This window comes from Artemia franciscana, unplaced genomic scaffold, assembly GCF_032884065.1.
Source record: "Artemia franciscana unplaced genomic scaffold, ASM3288406v1 Scaffold_209, whole genome shotgun sequence".
NCBI lineage: Eukaryota > Metazoa > Arthropoda > Branchiopoda > Anostraca > Artemiidae > Artemia > Artemia franciscana.
Window position 1 is genome coordinate 520,091 of NW_027063105.1, and position 16,983 is coordinate 537,073.

The 16,983-nt window shown below is 36.3% G+C and overlaps 1 long non-coding RNA gene across 1 annotated transcript in view; it reads left to right on the forward strand.

Annotated features, from left to right (window-relative positions):
* Positions 1-800: 800 nt before the first annotated feature.
* LOC136042824 (uncharacterized) overlaps positions 801-16,983 on the forward strand; it is a 73,305-nt gene continuing 57,122 nt past the window's right edge. The window contains exon 1 of the long non-coding RNA XR_010621447.1: positions 801-968. This is a non-coding gene — a long non-coding RNA (uncharacterized LOC136042824). The remainder of the gene's footprint in view (positions 969-16,983) is intronic.

The following is a 16,983-nucleotide window of genomic DNA, read 5'->3' on the forward strand; positions in this document are numbered from 1 at the left end:
CACATATATTGAAGATATAGGCACAACGCTATTGACCATTGTAATCATTTTAAGTCATGCTCTTTTTAGAGGATTGCCTTTTGCGTGGACTGGCAACACATAGTTGAAATTTACCTAATTCTCCAGATTAATGTTATATCATCAAGCAATCAATCAAAAAGTGAGAATTTTGATGAATTTTTGTATGAATACCTATGTTTAATTATGAATATTAGAAAAGCTGTTAAATTTGTTTAACCCTCTTATTATTTGCCTGTCTTTTGGCAGCTTCCGAGACGTGCAATCTTCACCAGTTTTCTGTTTGCATTTTTCCGTCCCGTGGAATGGCAAAATCTGGCGTTAGGAAACAATATCCGGGGTAGATTCGTTATGATGTACCAAGGTGTCTAAAAGTGACCTTTGCTTGTAAATGCTGTTTAAACAGCATATTTTAAGGTTAATGACATCCACAAAACCCAAAACTTGATTGATTCTAGCGTTGTTTAATCAATCAAGACCAGTAGGTGAACCTGTTAAATTTCATTCAAGATAAAATTCTTAAAATCAAAACAGAAGAGAAAAAAAGAAAGGTGGCTGGGATACAGAAGAAAAGGAACCAGCAGTTTTTCCCGTCTTTGTTCACAAAAAGTAAGTCGGATTCTCTGGAAGTGCCATGACATAGTGACTGTGCAAGACTATATGACAAAATTTGAGAACCTGAACATCTCTCTACAAAGTCTGAGTTCAAGCAGAGTCCAAATGGCTCTGCATGACATCTAAGGCCTATTTCCTCGTGTTTGGATATCAAGAAATGTGCAGATGCTGGACAATGTGCTTAGTTCTTCAAATTTTGACAGAAACTATAACTAAAATTTGAAATTATCGGTTATATAATAGACACTATAACATTTCGACACAAGAAACTGGTCAAGTAACTTCTTTATACTGTAATTCCTTTGGATGGCGAAGATCAGATGGGATAATAACCGGTTAGTTTTATTTCATTTGCTTTATCAAAACTTTGGGCTATATATTTACAAATTAGGGGGGTGGGTGGGGGGTAAAGCATAGCATATATTAAATCCAGCAATTTAATATATTTAAACCCCCACCCCCTAATGAGCAAATATATAGCCCAAATTTGTTTCTAAACTATTATATATTTATCATATTTTGTTTGATTTCATTAGCATTAATCGAACTTCACTTATCGAGTGTCTATTATATGATCGATAAGTACGCTAAAATTATTCCAATTCTTAAGATGACTTGAAAGAAGTAATGAAAAAAGAACTAATGTTTAATATAAAATGATTTTTCTTAGAGATTATTGCTTGAAGTACTCCTTGAAGCCAACAAAATTTATAAAAGCTCATTATCTTCTTGATTAAAAAACGATTTATTTTGATTAATTTCTAATTGTCTGTTTTTATTCCAATACTGCCATAATTCTATGCTACTCGTTCCTGACATAAGATCCTCTATGCGACCCTCTTTATGCAAGTGAAGACATGTTTTCACACTAGAAAATGAAAAATCTGTTATGTTCGGTAAAAAATCGTGAAAAAATCTTTTTGTAACAGTAAAAAATCCAAAAATTTTCCTGGCAAGCACAGGCTGCTTAGATTTGAATTTTTGCTAACATATACTCATTTTTCAATATTGCAATATGACGTCTTAACTTGGCAATAAGAAAGTTTGAAGATTCTAGCTGACTGAAATTTTTGAAATTTCAACGCCAGGAAGAGTAGAACCTAATTTATTTTTTTTGGCACAAAAAAGGACAAATACAGTGGGAACTCATAAGAAATGAGTGTATAAAATCACAAAAAAAATTTGTCCTCACATTCATCAGCTGTAGCTGATGCTTTGGCTTCTTAATAAGTAAAGCTCAAAAACTAAAGCACAACATGAGAAAAAAAAAATAGCACTAGTTATTATTTTTTTACCAAATTATTCTTGAACCTTATTCCAACGTTTTGGATTAGTATTTTTAACACGAAAATCACTTTTTATCAATGAGTAGTAATACTCTCTCCTGTCTTCTTGATTTTTGTGTTTTCTGAAATCTGCAAGGTAGCGAGGATGCGACACAAGAAAACCCACGAGCAAAATATATCATAAGTTCAATACAAAGCTTATTTTGTTTCCAAAACACATCTATTGATCTTGCCTTTTTGTTTCATTTGCTATCTTCCGTCGAAGCAACGTTTTCAAATTTTCAAATATTCACTACTTTCTCATACCAGAAGTTGCACTATAAAGCAAAACGTAAGGAACTTTAAGGAATTTTTTCTAGTTTTCCAGATTTACTTTAAAAATAACTTGATTTTGATGATAATTTTGGGTATGCAAGTGGGAAATTTGGAATATGAGGAAAAAGCTATAAAATTTGACATGGTCTATGTTTTGGATAAAAGTCTTTAAAATTTTTAGTGTTTGACGATGGGGAGCTGGTCTAAATAGGGTTTGCTGTTAAAGGAGAAAAAAACTTACAAATAAATGATAAATATTTTTTTGAGAATTTCGAAAATGAACTGAATTTAATAGAAACCCTGAATATTTAGGTGCTTGAGGCCAACACAGCTCTACTTGTCAAATTTTTCCTTATGATATTCCCCCGTCCAATTCTAGGACGACCTGCTTTTCATTTGGTCCTAAACGGTTTGCCGACAAGAATCCTCTTTGGCTGGCATAAAATCTTATTAAGATTGCAATTTTTTCCATTATGAATGAATAAGATCTTTTATTATTAATACAAAATGATGCAAAATTTTAACTTGTATTTGTTTTTACATTGTTTGGAATTTTTTATTTTATTCTTAATTGCTAAAGTATTTACTATCTAAATAGATAAAATTAAAATAGAAAAGGAGGCAAAGTGAAGACAATCAAGTCATTGAACCCTGTCTAAGAAGTTAAAAAAAAATTGATTTTTTTGCAGTAAGGAGGATAGTCAGTTGACACATAGCTGGTTAATAGACGTTATAATTTTTACAAAAGTCCTCCAGTTGCTTTGGTAGCTATTTACAGGAGTACATCGCAACACAATTAATGACAGGGCTACTACAATTATTTCAAGAAACCTACAGATATTCAGTTCTAATTTTACGTATGCTCTCCACAGGGTTTGACGATCTACTGAATCAAACGCCGTTTCGAAGTCCACAAATAATATATCATGAAAAGAGAAATCACCAATGCAACAGCACAAACACAAAAAAAAAAGAAAAAAAAAGAGAGACAGAAGGAGAAAAGGAAGACTGTTTTCCTAAATTAGTGATTAATATAGACCAGCACTTGAATGAGGCCTTAACCCTACTCGTCCATACAATCACATAGGTCAAACAGCATAGCCACACACAATCAACCATAAAGAATAATCCATGGACAGGCAGTCATGTCGTCAATAAGTATAAGTCGTCATTTACCAAACAATAGAAAAAATAATATAGACAAATAATTCAGAGGCAACACCCAACATAAGGGCTCATCAGGAGAATACACTGGCCTATATAGGGTTTCGCCACTCTAAATTCTCTACCCAGCACAGTGTTGTGGCTACCACAGAATATCCATGGCATCCCCGCGTCAGGTATCACCCCCAAAATATATACAAGCACTGTCTCCATTTGTTAGGTACTTCCAGCATGGAGCGTATGGAAGTGAGGATCAAGGCCAGCTTGGAGTTTTCCTAATATTATCGATGTGAAGAGCATTACAGGGATCGAGAGATGATTGATTCTTCTATAATTGCTGAATTCTTTAGTGTCTCTTTTCTTGAAGAGTTTGTCAAAGGCTCCTGCTCTCCAGTCTTTGGGGAATTTTGCGGTCTGCCAGAGGAACGAGAAGAAGGATAGCCAGATGGCCAGGGCTCGATGTAGGCTGAACTTGATCATTTCTGATGAAATGCAGTCTCTACCAGGGGCCTTTCCAGTCTTTAGTCTCTTAGCTGCTGAGAGTAACTCGTCAGTTATCCGCTTTTCATCACTAATGTGAAGAGTGAACAGAAGTTGGTCTGGTATATCTGGTGGTGCTGGTGGCGTTAGGCGATTAAGTAGGTCTTTGAAATAACTCACCCACCGTTCCTTTTGTTCTTCCACATCTGTAAGGCACCTTCCATCTTCATCTTTTAAGAGGCATTCTTGGATCCTTGACTTGCCTACTATTTCTTTGGTAAGGCAATATATGGTTCGTATGTCTCCACAGCTCACTGCTTCTTCGGCTTGTCTAGCCTTTTTGTTCATGTTTTGCCGTTAGTCAGATCTGGCACTTTTCTGTAGATTTATATCAGCTTCTTTATAGGCAAAGCTCTTGGTCACCTCTGAGTGATTATTTTTCCCGAATGAGCTCTACTTGAGTTTCTTTCACCTTTCTATGAGATCCCAGGGCTTTGTAGATATCTAATGTTGCTTATCCGGCTCTCTGAACCCGTGGGGTTCTTTGGCTGCATCTGTGTAGTTTTTGCTGATGTCTCCCAATCTTCTTTGACGTTTTCTGGTAGGTCATATAAGGATTCAAATTTATTGGACAGTTTGATGCCAAACGAATATCGAACGCCCTCGTCCCTTAGTTTGTTCACTTCAAAGCTTTTGAGTATGTCTGTCTTCAGCTTCTAACTATTAGACTTCAGGTTCAATTTCAGTATGGTGACTACTAGTTTGTGGTCTTAACCAACATCGGTGCTTTGGAAGCTTCGAGCCCCTCTTAGGCTTGTTTGCCATCTCTGGTGGATCAAGAAATGGTCGATTTGGTTTTGACATTGCCGTCCAGGGATGTCAAAGTGAATGTGTTGATATGTTTATCCTCAAAGAGCTCTCCGCTGATCAGCAAATCATTCCCCTTTGTGAAGCAGAAAATTCGAGCTCCATTTTCGGTTATGGTGCCAAGTCCATGGTGGCCCATCACTCCAAGGCAGTAGAATCTGTCTTGGCCAACCTTTGCTTTAAGGTCAACTGCGATATAGGTGAGGTCTTGGAGTGGGATTGAATCGATCACAGACTGGGGACTGTCGTAGAACTCATTTCTAAAGGTGTCATCAGCATAATTTGTCGGTCCATAGCACACGATCATTGACAATTTGGCGTGGTTAGAAACAAATCTTACATATAGTATTCTTTCATTGACCAGTTTCTATGAGTAGAGAGCCTTTGTTGCATTTGGACCTAATATTGCTACAACTCGAGCATGGGGACTTCCATTTTTTCTTCTGCATAAGACTTTAGACATAGCCAAGTCGTCGCTGATTTTCTTTTCGCTGCAGCCTTTCCACCTTGCTTGCCAAATGACGCCTATGCCAAGTTCACTCTTCTCGAATTTGCGAAGGACTTGCTCTGTTTTTGACAGTGTTGACATGGTTCTAACATTTCGTTGGCCGATTTTAGACATTTTGTTTGTCTTGTTCAGGGCATTGCATGGGTCGCCATCAGATTTAGAGGTTCAGATCCAAGGCTTATCGTTGACGTATCGTTAACGGTCCTTATTTTACAGGGGTAATTTGCTAGGCCAACTCCCAACCGGCTTCTTTGGCTTGGTTCGGGGCAAGGACGCCCGTCGCTGACTTTTGGGCTGGAACTCAACAGGCCTACCCAACATGCAGTGGCCGTTGTCCGAATTTGGATCTTCCACCCTATCTTGCAGTTGTCCTCCTGGAGAGGATCCTCCCACGATGGTATCCTGCAGTATCATACAATTTAAACCATTGCTGGAAGAAGGTTTGCAACTAAAGTGACTTGTCCACAAGCCGATGGGCCCTGCTCAGTTTGTATTAGAGGAGCCTTCTTCCTTCTCTGCCTTTATTTATGGCCCCCAGGTAAAGGTACTCCAGTTTCAATTTATGGACCACCAGGGGCTAGGTCTTCCTTAGTCAGCACCTCTCTCTATGGGAGTTATCCTATGTATCTATAAGATCTTCCCCTATCCGGCACTTCGCTATCCCCTATCCGGCATTCAGCAAGACGCGCTGAGTGGCCTGGAAAGGGCCCTCACTGAGAAGGCAACTCAGTAGGTACTCAGCCTATCTAGTGAAGTAAAATACCTCGTAAAATATCCCGTGGAAATTATCCCAGAGCAATACCCCCCCTCCCCAACATACACAGAAAATAGCCCTTTTTATCCCCCCTTTTATTGTAACCTCTAAAGTTTAATCAGTTGCAATTAATTACTGCTTTGGGAGCTGGTGTCTACCCTACCCTTCCCCCCCCTTCCCCAAAATATTAACCCAGAAAACACCCAACTGCAGAAAATTCCTCATATTGATACCTCTGGGTAAAAGAGGATAGGGAAGGAGGGCTGGCTATTTCAAAATTTTGATAGGAAGCATTTCAGGAAAGGGGCGAAGAATGATTTCCCTTTGATCACTTTTGACTCTTAAAAAGGGCTCAATTTCGATTTCCAATGGAAGGAGCCTCCTTAAAAGCTTATACAACCTTACCTTCTGTAAAAACCTTATATGCTGACGATGGGCAACTACCAGAGCCTATAGCACTTCCACTGAGGGCTGAGGGGGGGGGGGGTCAAATTCAAAGCAATAGTTATTCGACATTTCGACCATTATGAGTAAAATGGCCAACTCAAAATTTTAATCACAGGTGTTAAGAAAAATGGGTGTGTTAGGGATGACTTGTTGCCGTCCGATTACTTTTGACTTTTGGAAATAGACCTAGAACTTTTAATTTCCTATCAAATGAACCTCTTTGAAGATTCTTTCAATCCTTCTATCAAACCTTATATGCTCCTTGGATATAACTTAAAACCCATACCTACAGGTTCTGTGGGGTTGTGTCAAACCTGGAAGCATTGCTATATTATCATTGGATGATTTTGGACAAAATGATTATTTCAAAATTGCAATCTGATTCATTTGGGGAAGAGACTGCATCTGGGGGAAGGGTGGGTGGTGAAAAGCATATTTGCCACCCGATTGCTTTTGACTCCTTAAAAGGGAAAACTACCAATTTCCAAAGAAATTACCATCTTTCTAAGTTTATACGGACACTTTTTTAATATGAACCTTGCATGTTCCCGAACCTAAATCTTTGGACTATTTTGAACAGATTGGTTATTTTCAAATTTTGATAGAATGTTTTAGGAAAAAACGGGGTGAAGAAGGAAGGGGGACTGGTTACCCATTTACTGTTCGATGTACAATCGAGTGAGCCTCCTCCGAAGTTAATACAGTTATTATATTAGGAAGGAACGCTTAGTGGGAAATAAAATTGATAGTTATTTGACATTTGGATCATTTTACCACTAACGACACACTCAAAATTTCGTTCGCAAATACTGAAGAAAAAAGAGTGGCGGGGGGGGGGGGGTTCTGGCTACCCTCTGGTTGCTCTTGAGTTTTATAAATTGAGCTAAAACTTTTAATTACCAATCACATTAGCGCCCTCCAAGATTTGTGAGACCATCCCTTCTATCAAACCTTATAAGCACCCTGGTTATAAGTTAAAACCTATTATCCTAGACTTTGCAGGGTTTTCTTAACCTCGGTGGCACTGCATTATGATCTATGGGCAATTTTGAACACAATACCTATCTCAAAATGTCTATACGAGCCATTTGAGAAAAAAGGGAGTGGGGGGGGGGTCTAGCTGTCCTCTAATCACTTTTGACTCTCTAAAAGAGAAACAGAAATTCCAATTTAAAATCGAATGAGTATGCTCGAAAGCTTACGTGGCAACCCTTTCAGAAGAACATAATACGTCCCCAAGCATGACTTAAAGCCCTTGTCCAGGACTCTGAATATTTGTCAACCTCAAAGGCACTATCTATAATCTTTGGGCTATTATTAGCGGAGTGGTTGTCTCAAATTTTCGACCGAGTGAATTTAAGGAGATAGAGGGTGAAGGGGGACTTTTGTTTTCTGATCACTTTTGACTCTTAAAATGCTGAACAGGTATTGAAATTGTTTTTTCTACATTTCTGACAAGGGCACTGGCTTAAGAGACTTTAAATGAAGGAACTCAAAGTTTTTACTCCGTTTGAGATGCAATGTAAGTTTAATATACAGAAAATTAAAAAGTAAATTATAAGCTGCCAAGACAGCTTTGGTGTTATATATCATGATTCAAGGATTTTTAAGACCAAATGAGAGACTGTAGATGGCCATAAAATGCAAAATGATTCATCCAATGCCCATTGTGACATTTAATGGAAGCGAACATAGTATTCTGTTCGAAAATGACCGATTAGCCTAAAAAAGGATAATAAACTGCAATTTTGTTTTATTTTTTTGTAATTACAGGTTCATAATCATACAAATTTTTAAGGATTTGTCACGTGTTTTGGGTTGATTTAAACACAAACAATGGATCCCAGGTTAAAACATACCTCACCTCAAAGGCATAAAAATAATTAAAAATTGACATTGAATTTACTAAAAAAATCCCTAGCTCACATAGAAAAACGCAGGAATTCAAAATAAACAATTTTTCATCAAATAAAATTTATTTTCAATACTACTAAAGATCTCCATAGAAATACCTGTAATCTAATATTATAATGGAATTATTCAATTGACGAGTCAACGCGATGAAAAGGGTATTTAAGCTCACCTAAGGCAGGGATTCCCCCGATTTTAGATGGCCTTCTTGAGCAATGCTGCCACCTCGAGTTCAGGCATTTTCAAATTTTAAATGATTCGTAGAATAATTTCCTAAGGAGACCATCACAAAAGAAGGAACTTTCTTTAATCCTAACCTAGGTTGGGAAGAGTGTGACGGCTACCCTATTAGAATATTCACTTGGAAAAAAAGCCTATAAGAATCAAAATCCATTATTATGAGGCTACACTCCACTGCCCTAATATTGCCAATATCTACTGCCTTAAACTTTTCAAAATGCCCTCAAAATAGGTGAAGCATATCACCATAACCTGTTTTTGCCTAAATTTTGTAAGCAATAACTTGAACATTATTTTAGTATGGTTTATTTTATCATGCTTTTACCTGTATTATTTTTTTTTTTTACCTTTTAAAGACGGTCAAGTAAAGGTGTCGACTGAAATGTTTACATAGTTTTCTTTTATTCTTTACTTGCTGGTATTATCCTCGCTCTCTCTTATTTACGGTCTCTCATATTAACAGTTCTTTCGTTTTGTCATGATTAACCAGTTTGGCATAAGAAATGATTTCTGGCTGTTATCAAACAATCAATAAAACAAGCAAGAGCTAAGAGCTCATATGGCACTTTTGACGAGGCCAGAAGAGCCAAGAGCCAAGAGATCATATGGTATGAGCTCTAACAAAATTTTAAGAATCAATAGATTGATTTAAAAGGAAAATCAGAGGCTTAATGCCGGTCGGGATTTAAAATAAGAGCTTTGAGTCACGATGTCCTTGTAAATATCAAAATTCATTAAGATCCGATCACCCACTCGTAAGTTATAAATACCTCATTTTTTTCTAATTTTTCCTCTTCCTTTAGCCCAAAAGATGGTTGAATCAGGGAAAACGACTTTATCAAGTCAATTTGTGCAGCTTTCTAACTCGCCTACAAATTTTCATCGCCATAGCACGTCCAGAAGCGCAAAACTCGCCAAAGCACTGAACCCCACCCCCTAGCTCCCCCAAAGAGAGTGAATCCAGTACCGCACTCTAAGTCTTCCCATCATTCAAACACATAAAAACCGTGAGCAACTAACTACAAACGCTGAAGTTTTTGCCTCCAGGCAGCAACTGCATTCCTTGAAGAGCGGTTGCTGTCCCTTAATACAAAAAAGACGAAGTATATCATTTTTAAACATGGAAATGATCCAGTTTACAACAGCAAGATAAATACGGCAGACCACGAAGAAATTGAACGAGTTGACCACATTAAATATTTAGGTATAATAATTGATGAAAAGCTGGATTGGGAAATCCACATTAAATTTCTTTGTATGAAGCTGTCAAGAGCTGTTGGTATTCTCCATAGACTGAAATTTATTTTTCCCCATAAAATATTACTGATCCTATATTTCAGTCTATTCCCCTCATATCTTTTATATGGAACAAGCATTTGGGCTTCAAATTATAAGTCAGAATGGAAGCAAGTTCAAATTCTTCAGAATAAAGCTATGCGTGCAATTTGCAAGCTTGAGCCTCGTCAGAGTGTGAAGGCGTTTTTAATAAAACTTAAGATATTAGATGTGGCTCGACTTTGAGAAAAAATATTGGCGAAACTTTATATAAAGTAAGCACAAATACCGCACCTTAGTCGTTTATGTCGGCTTTTCGAAGGAATGATGAAATTCACCAACATGATACTCGACATGCGTCGCAACTAGCTACAGAAACGAGACGTCTCACATCATCTGGTTTTTCAATCAAATTTACCGGACCGAAAATATGGAATTATTTGCCAAATACGTTGAGAAATGCTAATAGCCTACCAGAGTTCAAAAGTAAGATTAAAAGCTTCTTATTGGAAAATATTGAATTAGATCCTAATTTCTTGTACCGATAATTCTCTATGTTTTGTTTTATTAATTTACGTTTGTTTTCTTTTCTTTTCCCTTCTTCTTCTTTTCTTTTCTTACCTTATATTTCTTTTCTTGATGATTAAATGAATACTGTCACCCGTTACGGGCAGTGCTCTCTTAGAGTGTAGTTAGTTTACAATGTATGATTTGTTTTTGTTAGTAAACGAACTGAATTGAACTGAATAATAACCATTACTGTATGTAAACAATGGTCAAAGTTTGTACCTTGCAGCCCCTCCCCCGGGGACTGTGGGGGATGAAGTCGTCTCCAAAGACATAGTTGTTAGGTTTTCAACTAAGTTGAACAGAATGGCTATCTCAAAATTTTGATCTGGTGACTTTGGAGAGAAAATGAGCATGGAAGGGGGTCTAGGTGCCCTCGAATTTTTTTGGTAACTTAAAAAGGGAACTAGAACTTTTAATTTCTGTTAGAATGAGCCCTCTCGCGACTTTCTAGGACCACTGGGTTGATACGATCATCCCTGGGGAAAAAAACAACAAAAAAACACAAACAAACAACTAACGACGCATCCGTGATCTGGCTTCTGACAAAAAATACAAAATTCCACATTTTTGTAGATAGGAGCTTGAAACGTCTACCATAGGGTTCTCTGATACGCTGAATCTGATGATGTGATTTTCCGTTAAGATTTTATGACTTTTAGGGGGTGTTTCCCCTATTTTCTAAAATAAAGCAAATTTTCCCAGGCTCGTAACTTCTGATAGGTAATACTAAACTTGATGAAACTTAAATATTTCAAATCAGCATTAAAATTCAATTCTTTTGATGTAACGATTAGTATCAAAATTCCGTTTTTTAGAGTTTTGGTTACTATTGAGCCGAGTCGCTCCTTACTACAGTTCGTTACCACGAACTGTTTGATGAGTAGGTGATTTATGGAACTTACCAAGAGGGTATGGAGGGGGAGTATATGTAAGGGGTGCTTATAAACCTCCAAATTTCAAATTTATTTTGAAGTCCAGCAATGTACTAAATGAACCACGCTTCTAATAATGTAATTTAATATATTGGTGCTTGTAGGAGTTTAATTGTGTATCTTATTAAGGGGGCCTTGAGGAGGAAGATGCGGGAGGTGTTTTTGCAAACCCCCATTTAAGGGTTTTGGACCATAATTATTACAATGATGCCGTTTTATGGTTCCAAGATTTTCCACTTAAGAAGTGGCAGCATCGCTGTTGTTTTCAGTTCTATGTCTCACTTAAGAATAGTAGAATAGATAAAAATCGCGTGGATATTCAGCAAAAGTTTTCAAATGAGCCATTAAATATCCCTATAAGAAGTTCTGGTAGCCCACCAGCCCCAGCTTTTTCACTTAAGACATGGTAGGAGAAGTTCCGTTTTAGTGCCATTTGAAACATGCAGTTGGTGAAATTTATATTAAGAACGTAAATATGAGAAATACTTTTTATATGAGTTATCAAAAATATATCTAAGACGTTCTACTAGCCCGTTAGCTCCACCCCTAGAGAAACAGCATAAAAAGAGCCTTTTTTCGCGCCATATGGCACTTGCAGATGATGCATATAATAACGTTGAATATGGCACTTGCAGAATGATACATATAACGTACATATAATAAATAGCTTTTGAATGAGCTCTTAAGCATCTCTCTATGACGTTTTAGTAACCCGCTAGGCCTGGAAAAAAGAAGAAAAAAAGACCATTTTAACATTTTTAAAATTTTATTTACTATGGGCGGTGGCTTGCTCTTTGCTAGCTTGCAGCTATTGCTACAACTATGATAAAGAGTTCATTGCGAATTCTCCTCAAAAACTAGTTAACATTGAAATCTATGAAATCTAATAGATGGAGGAATTTGTAAAAAAAAAAAAAACCTAGTAAATATAAGCAATAGCTTTTAATTGAGGCATTAAATACCTATCTACGATGGTGTGGTTGCAGGCAAATGTTTCGGTAGCTTACTGATGAGCAGACGTTTTATGAAACTTATTAAGGAGGCTGGGAGGGGGTGTATAGGAGGGGCTCTTTTAAATCTCAACTTAAGGGTTCTGGAATATAACTATTACAATAGTGCCTGTTTTGTACTTCACGGCTTTTCCGCTTTGGAACTGGCACCAAAAGTGTTATTTTCAGTGCTATATCGAACTTACGAATGGTAACATTGATGGAAAAGTACTTATTTATGAGCAGTTGCTTTCAAATGAACCATTAAACATCACTCTTTTAAATTCTGCATGCCCAATAGCCCCAGCTTAGCTCCTTGAGACACAACACCGAAAGTGCCATTTTCAGTGCCATTTGGAGCTTGCAGATGACGGAATTTATAAAAAAAGCACTTAAATATGAGCAAAATCTTTTGAAAAAGCGATTAAACATCTCTCTATGACGCTATGGTAGTCCGCTAGGCTTGCTTAAAAAAATGACAATAAAAAAAACAAAACAAAAAACAGAGGACAAATCAGTGCTACCCATACAAAAAAGTAATTTTCCTTGTTGTTCAAATAGGGAGACTGTAATTTCCCTCAATGAGGTTTTGGACCATGTTGATTCCAATGGTGCACTTTTCATTTTCATCTGACGCCATTTCTTAGAGGTTTCAGGCTTTTTTTAAATCACCATAAATTTCTTTTCGCAATAAACTTTTGCTTTTAAGACAAACCGAAAAATAGCTACCATTCCAGAGTCAGTGTCAAATGACAATTTTTTCACCAGGTAGTTTTTTTCAAAACGCGTTTTTTGACTTTTGGTTACCATGGGCTGGAGCTCGCTCTTTACAAGGTTGCTGCTACCGCTGCAACCATGAAAATGGACGGCATTCATCTACAATACAAACTGATAAATTTGCTTCAATTCTTGACAGTTGGGAAAGGGCAAAATGTATTTTTTTCAAAATCTACGGCCGGACTAATTTTTTTATTTTCAAGGTTTTTGATAAAATACCAAAAAAGACATTTGTCAATAAAATTACCCAAGAAAATATTTTCTGAATTAAGGGGTAGGGAAAAAAATATAAGACGGACAACATACCCACTGTCCCCATCTTAACAGATTTCACTGAATGGGAACCTTCATAGAGGAAGGTCCCTCAAGTAAAAATTCTAACCTTTTTCTTATATCTTATATTTGCCCCCGCCCTCCATGTGATTTTAGAAAACTGCCAAAATGGACCGAACATGTGACATGTGAAAGATCCTTGGCAATGCAGCTGCCACATTTATATCTTTATTATTATTATTATTATTATTATTATTATTATTATTATTATTATTATTATTATTATTATTATTTTACTGTGTAAGATTAATGTCGGCTTTTGAATGGTTTACCCAAATCCAAAGTGTGTTACATTACTATTAAGATATAGCTCAAAATTAACAAGCATACAACTTCTAAGCGCACTAGTTTACATTTTTTATAAGCTTATTTTTTTTTGGGGGGGGATGAACTATTTTCACTAAGTTAGTTTTAATATTATCAGGTACTCGAAATAAGTATGTTTCTGTAACTGTAAATTTATTTTTGAAATTTTTCACAATGTATATCTTATGCATATTTGCCATGAATCGTTAGCAAACCTCTCATAACATTAAACAGCAGAGACCCAGTTTAGTTATACAGCGGAGACCTTTTGCTGGAGATTATTTCCTGCGGGAGGAATTTTCCAAAGGGAAAATTGTACTTGGATTTGAAATTTTCTGGGGGAATTTTCTTGAGAAATTTTACAGGTGGGAGGTTTCCTGGCATGATTTGAATTGAGTTAGAAATTAAATGACAAAAAAAAAGATTTTTCAACTGAATGTAAAGTACGGAAAGTAACAGATATTACTTTGTTTATAAGGGAGCTGCACCTTCGTCCCTTTTTGCTCTTTACCCTAAGGTTTGACTTTTGTCACACTTCTTTAATAAATGCCTTTCAAACACAAGGCTGTTGACGTTGAATGAGATGTATCTTTTTCTAGAGCTTTGAGAGTATAGAGGTTATAGCTTTGAGAGAGTGATGATGTTAGTAAAACCTGCAGGGAGATTCGCGCTACGCTGAATCAAAAAAGGAAAGAAATGAAGGATAAAGTATTTGTTGCATGGATCCCATCCACGGTACCACCCACATTATGCTACATAGACCCAGACGGAGTGAAACAAAAAAAGAAGTGGTATAACGTCCCACCAGTCGAATAAATTGTGTTATTTTTTTTGTCATTATTAGTGATTTGTTAGGATTTGTTCATAATAGTCATTATATAAATGCACAAATATGTATTGGTGTGCGCACATTGTTTCCAAAATGTGCTGTTCTCTGTTGAATGAGAGAGAATGAACATACTTCCACCGAAACGCAATGGAATTCTCCGACGTGTGCGGTTGTTATTTGTGCTTAGCTTAGTTTTCTTTTTTGAGTGGTCTTTTGTTGAAAGTAAGGAGCGACATTAAAACTTAAAACGAACAGAAAATACTCCGTATATGAAATGGGTTGTCCCCTCCGCAATCACTCACTCTTTACGCTAAAGCTTTTAATTGTTTTAAAAAGCAGAATTGTGGCAAAGAGTCAAACTTTAGCGTAAAAAGCGAGGGATTGTGGAGGGGACAACCCATTTCATATACGGAGTATTTTCTGTTCTTTTTAAGTTTTAATGTCGTTCCTTACTTTCAGTTAAAAAAAACTAGTTTTTTTTATGTAATTTCTGAACGTTTTTGAATTAATACATATTTGATTTTGGTTCTCCACACATAAATTATTAAAATGAAATTTGCATATTCATTCCTTTTTTGGCTAAATGGCTTTCTCTTAGTTTTGATCAGACGATTTTGAGAAATAAGGGATGGGGAAGGAAGCCTAGTTGCCATGCAATTTTTCAGTTACAAAAAAAAGGCAACTATGAATTTTAATTTTTAACGAACTTTTTTATTAGTAAAAAATATACATAACTTAAGAATTAACTTACGTAACACTTTTATATCCTTTAATTTTTATTATGTATATGAGGGGGTTTGTACCCTCGTAATACCTCGTTCTTTACACTAAATCGTAAGTTTTGTCCCAATTCTTCAAGAATGACCCCTGAATCAGAAAGGCCGTAGAATAAATAGTTGGAATTACTAAAAATACTATAGCATAAAGAGCGAGGTATTTATCTCCTCCTAAATACCTCGCTCTTTATGCTAAAGTATTTTTAGAACCCCTCATATGCGTAATAATCTCTGTTCGTTTTAAGTTTCAATGCCACTCTTTACTTTGAATTGATAAAACTTTTCCATGTTTATTTTTTCATTGTTTTTTTATAGTAATTTTAGAAAATCCTGCGCCCTTTTCATTGAATTTTTGTTCCCCCATGACATATTTCTCCAAGGAAAGATCCTTTCAAATAGTCCCCTCCCCCTAATAACCATTATTATATATAAACACTGGTCGAAGTTTGTAACTTGCAGCCCCTCCCCCAGGGACTGTGGGGGAGTAAGTCATTCCCAAAGACATAGTTCTTATGGGTTTTGACTATGCAGAACAAAATGGCTATCTCAAAATTTTGATCTGTTGACTTTGGAGAAAAAATGAGCGTGGGAGGGGGCCTAGGTGCCCTCCAATTTTTGGTCACTTAAAAAGGGCACTAGAACTTTTGATTTCCGTTAGAATGAGCCCTCTTACAACATTCGAGGACCACTTGGTCGATACGATGACCCCTGGGGAAAAAAACAAAAAAACAAACAAATAAACACGCACCCGTGATTTGTCTTCTGGCAAAAAATACGAAATTCCAAATTTTTGTAGATAGGAGCTTGAAAATTTTGCTATAGGGTTCTCTGATACGCTGAATGCGATGGTGTAATTTTCGATGGTTTAATTACGATTCTGTGACTTTTAGGGGGTGTTTTCCCCTATTTTCTAAATTATGGCAAATTTTTTCAGGCTCTTAACTTTTGATGACAAAGACTAAATTTGATAAAGCTTATATATTTAAAATCAGCATGAAAATCTGATTCTTTTGATGTACGTTTTGATGTCCGTTTTTTAGAGTTTCGTTTACTATTGAGCCGGGTCGCTCCTTACTACAATTCGTTACTACGAACTGTTTGATTGTTGATTAACCGGAGTGAGGCTTTTTTGTTGATTTATGATATTGAGTTTACATAATTTACCTGATCTTGCAAGCAGAAATAAACTGCTAGAGGAAAATCCTTTTGATATACTGGAATGCATGAGGGATGTGAAGGATGATGAAGCAGTAATTTTGGAAGATAGCCCGAAAAACAAATATTTATTTATGGATGATTCTATTCCCACATGCAGTAATGCACTTTTTTCTAGTTTTAACTGCAGAGGTTTACTTAGTAGCATTGAGTTCATAAATGACATAATTAATAAAAATAAAATTGAAGCTTTAGCGGTAAACGAAACTTTCTTAAATGATAGGAATATTAATGATGTAATGTTTCTTGATTATGATTTTGTTCATGAGAGTAGAAAACACCATCAGCATGGTGAATTAGGATTTATCATAAAAAAAAAGTTGAAATCAAAAATAAGACGAGACCTAATGATTTGGAATGTAGAAATGATTTTTGA